The sequence below is a fragment of the Octopus bimaculoides genome, chromosome 5 (assembly GCF_001194135.2).
Source record: "Octopus bimaculoides isolate UCB-OBI-ISO-001 chromosome 5, ASM119413v2, whole genome shotgun sequence".
NCBI classification, from domain to species: domain Eukaryota; kingdom Metazoa; phylum Mollusca; class Cephalopoda; order Octopoda; family Octopodidae; genus Octopus; species Octopus bimaculoides.
Genome location: NC_068985.1, coordinates 28,374,469 through 28,379,487, shown reverse-complemented (window position 1 = coordinate 28,379,487; position 5,019 = coordinate 28,374,469).

The following is a 5,019-nucleotide window of genomic DNA, read 5'->3' as shown; positions in this document are numbered from 1 at the left end:
GTACAGATAGAATGTTCTTTCCAAACAAACACAGAAAAATGGTTTCTTAAACTAATAAGAAATTATAAAAAAAAGTAGTCTTATTAACCTTAGATAATTTATGAAGGTTGGTCAGTACAATACGAAAACACTGAAAGACAAAAGATAATACTGTGCTGTATATAAAAATGATCAACAGAAAATATAACCAGTAAGAACAGAAAGTGGATGTTGTTAGAGACGTTGGTTACAAAAGATGAAGAGAAAAAGAGCAAAAAATGGAGCAGTCAAAGGGAAAAGTGTTTCCACGGCCAGAGTCAAACTAGATTTAACGATAAAGAAGATTAAAGTGATTATCATTAACTTTATCGTTTTGATTGTGGTTACGAAGATGATGATGACGATAATTGCACTTAATGTTTGAAGTTCCAGTGAAGCTATATTGTGATACTCATACACTCAACTATGAGTTCATTGCACCTTATAGCAAAAACAGCTGTAAGCTAATGAAGTTCATAATATAAGTAATTATTCCTTCGTAATCCCTAATTCTTTTTGTTATGTCTCAACGCTACTGCTATCTAGCACCTTCGGATGATCTCTGCTCAACCGCTACACAACTGCTACTCGACTGTTACTCAACTGCTATTCAGCATTCCTACCACGGCACAAGACTTATATATATATATATATATATATATGGATCTAGGACTTTTCGTCTAAAAACTTTGGTCTACATTGACTTTTGCATAAATACACTATAGTCTAAAGACATTTTTTGCCTAAATGCCCTTTAGTATATATATTATATTAGTCCCATAAATATATACAATATTAACAATAATGTAGAAGAAAGTCATTTCTTCTAGTTTCCCTGAAGTAACGGAAGTAGAATGTATTACTGGCATGACAAAATTGGTGACCTTCATACAATGAAAATTCCTCTATCTAGAAATACGAACAGAAAAATTATACTGTAATCATACACTACACAAAAGGTTTCAGAGAATAATAAAGTAACTATACTCTGGGATATATTAATAAAGGAGTTAAGGATAATCAACCAAATATTGTAAAGGATCACTATCAGAGAAAGGTGTTTCCAATCAGGTATCATCCCTAACTGATGATAAGTTATTACTGGAAAACATGAAAAATTACCCAATTACAAAAATATAGAAATAAAGATAAACAGAATGTAGGACTAAAATGATCCTTATACAATTATGCATTTTATAAATGATCAACATGGAGGCAAATACATAACAAAATTCCAAGATATTACACAGATACACAACAGATGAAAAATAACTTAAGTTAGGTTGAGTATCTTAGAAAATACAAACGTACTATAGAAAAACCAAGGCCAAAACATTCAAAGTGCATAGAGCTGCGCTCGACAGTGCAGTGCAAGTACATAATATAATCGATACTGCTGAAAATAGTAATCCGAAGTATCCTGGGTTTTCTCAAGCAACATTCAGTAACTATAGCCTTAAATGAACAACATTAAATTGTCTCTAAACTATTTCACCTTAACCATTCATTTCTGTGAAAAAATAAGCTAGAGTCCAGTTTTTTTTCCTTTTTAATGCAGCAAATATAATTCTAAAAACTATCTTAGACGGTTGAGATGCTGATGTGTTTAATTTATTATTGTTTTTCATTGCTTAGTTGTCTGATTTTACCTGACAAATTGAAAATTTCTCTTATTATTCACACACAGCTATTTATTTTTCTTTAGTGCAATATAAACAAATACATAAATAAAAATCAGGTGAACTTTATTTCCTAGATTGCTACGAGAAAGATAAATCTCACCATAAAATGAAGATAAAATTTGATTTCGTTAGCAGTATATATTTAATTGTCTATTTATTTTTTTAGCTAATGATAAAAAGGAAAAAAGTTCGTGTCCAAATTTTCAGGTCGGTCTGGAACGAAAAAGAAAGAGAAGGAGAGAGAAAGAGAGAGAGAGAGAGAGAGAGAGAGAGAGAGAGAGAGAGAGAGAGAGAGAGAGAGAGAGAGCGAGAGAGGGGGAGAGAGAGAGAGAGAGAGAGAGAGAGAGGTAGGGAAAGAACTAATGTTGAAAATAAATGGCCAAGGATATTTTAACCATAAAAATATAATAGGATGCATAAAAGATAGTTGCAATGTGTTTTTTCTTTCTGTGCTTTGTTTTTTATCATGTAGCTCCATCGTTAGTATCGCATCTTCTTATACTCTCTATCTCTTATGTCTGTTATGTTCAACGGTTGTTCAAAAACTGCCCGTATATATTTGGAATGGAAATTTCCGGAAGTTGTTTTAAACTGAATATAGCCTGGCCTAGACTAAAATTCAGAAGTAAAATAAAATATTACATTGGTGCTTTTGTGAATTTCAGTATTATTTAAATTATAATAAACTTAATTTTTCAGATATTTTAGTTTAGAACATTCAATATGATGCATAGAAGAGAACATACCACTTTTCAATCATCTGAAGCCTAACACTCCAGAAGCTGAAGGGCTAGGGAAACATAAGAAAGGCAAGACAGACTCTAATATCAGAGACAACAAAATGCCATGGAGACACAAGAGCAGCAAGAAGTAACACATAAATATAAGAGATTATAAGTTCACCAAGCAATTACTTAAGATATTTCGATCAGTAATATCATTAGAGAGTTGGACGGTAATTTTTACAGCTCTCTTTGAACGTATCTCGCTATTAAATAAGAAAGGACACAATTACTAGAGTAGTCCAAGATGAATATAGAAAGATGAGATTGTCATAGTTGGAATACCTTTGATCACAGCTTCACTCATTCAAGCTTGACCTCAGTTAAACAACAACATCAATAATAACGATATCAAAGATTTGCCATATTCTTTGTCTAAGCTCAAGAAGTGATATCGGAGAAAAAAAAATTACATGATATCCTCTTTGTAGTTTTCGCAGGAACATAAGAGGCATAACAAGAATGATTTCCTACAGGACATTGATATCAGCATGTGTTTTGAGTTTCCTGCGAGTTTACACTTATTATACAGACCCCACTCTGACTATATAAATATAAACATAGTTTAGTGTTCCGTTAAGGTAAGATCAAGAAATCAGTTCTCCATCCAGTGAGAGATAAATATCATTTAACGTTTACATTATTAAAAGAAGAGCTGCTGACAGTTTCTTGCCATTAAGACACATGGTTATACAGGACTTTTATAACATGCCTTGTGATTCGAAGCATGTGCTCAGAACACGAAAATTACTAGGAGACACAAGGCACACACACGTGTATTAATGGCAATAAACTATCAGTAGCTCTTATTTTAACAGAATGGACATTAAATAATATATATGTATATACACACAAAAAAATACATAAGAAGATGGATTATAAGTATCCGATTCTTCCACTTTTGGTTGTTATAGAGATCATATTCAAAGCCAAGCCTCATCCTGAGCTACCATCCCAAAATTAAATACAGGAAGTAATTGTTTTGTCCCTAATAGCTTAATCTATCACACGGGCTGGAGGCTCTACCATGAGTCTGTAAGCGCGTGGTAGTCCTCTAGTGTTACTTTGTAGAACTGCACTAAGATTTTATGAGTGACTGACAATTGAGTGTGTAGTAGTGTACAGTCTACTTTATTTTATTTTATTTATTTATTTTTATTCCTTCTTTTCTCTCTCTTCTCTTTCTTTGTTGTTGTTATTATTATTATTATTATTATTATTATTATTATTATTATTATTATTATTATTATTATTATTATTATTATTATTTATTTTTCCTTTTTTATTTATTATTATTATTTTTTTGCGTTCTCTTTTTCTTTCTTTAAAAAAGAAGTCCCGTTCTCCATTTGTTATATACAAGACTTCACGGTCCCGTGCTGTCTTAAATTATAACAGGGAAAACTGGAAATAAAAAAAAAATTAATTCCGTAGTCAAATGACTGTAACAAATAAAAAGAATATCACACGGTGATATTTTAAGCGGGGAGCAAGTCACTCTGTGACGCCTTTTATATTTGCAATGAATCCTTACCAATTTTAGTTGAAGAAGAGGTTCACAGGAAAATATATACACCAAACTGAAAAACAGATTTTTGAAGGTCGATATGATGGTATATACAAACATTTGAACTGTATGTGAAAGTACCTTGACCTAAATGTGACATTTTGAAGTGATATACGAATGGAGTATGTGTGGTTAATGTAATTGTTATTACGAGATTGTAAAATGATGGAAACCCACATCTCTAGTTACATCTCTGTAACTGGCCTTATTATTTACCTGATATTCGCTGAGATATGATTTAGATGCGTAGGTATGGATGAAAATATAGCAAGTAAGGCCTGACCAGGGTATATAATAACCGGATAAGAGATATGATTCTCAAAGACATCAACATGCAACAAATCATTGGCCATTGTGTTTTTACTGGACAAAATCTCATAAAATGATTTGGGATACATAACAGCGCATTAGATGCGATCCATTTGTGTTAGAACCCAAAATGTACGAACTACTACTAGAAATGTCTATCTCAAATTGATATTGACTGTTGCCTCCTAAAACGTGATGATCCAGTTGACTTCATAATTGAAATTAGTATCATTCGTCACTGCAGGAAACGTTTGAACAATAAAATCATTACTTTTTTAATGTCGTAGGCTACCTCTCTGAAATTAATTTGTTTCGTGTTTAAAGGAATGTACATACATACACGCATATATACATCCATTAGACATCGACAAAAAACAAAATTCGATATGCGTAAAAATTACTTCAACGAATTAGATTAACGCTACCTTTACAGTCAGAATATCAAAGTAAATATTTTGTGATCCGATGTTTATGTTTGACTAACTACATGAAAATGGTTTTTGAACATAAAACCGGATAAGAAAATACACGTACGTAATGATCAAAATATGGTTTACCGACAAGCAGTGTATGTATAAGTGGCATAAAGATGGAGGTGAATACAGTCAGCTAGCTTTTTCTATAGCGGTGAATGCATAGAGGTGATCACAAATGATGATGT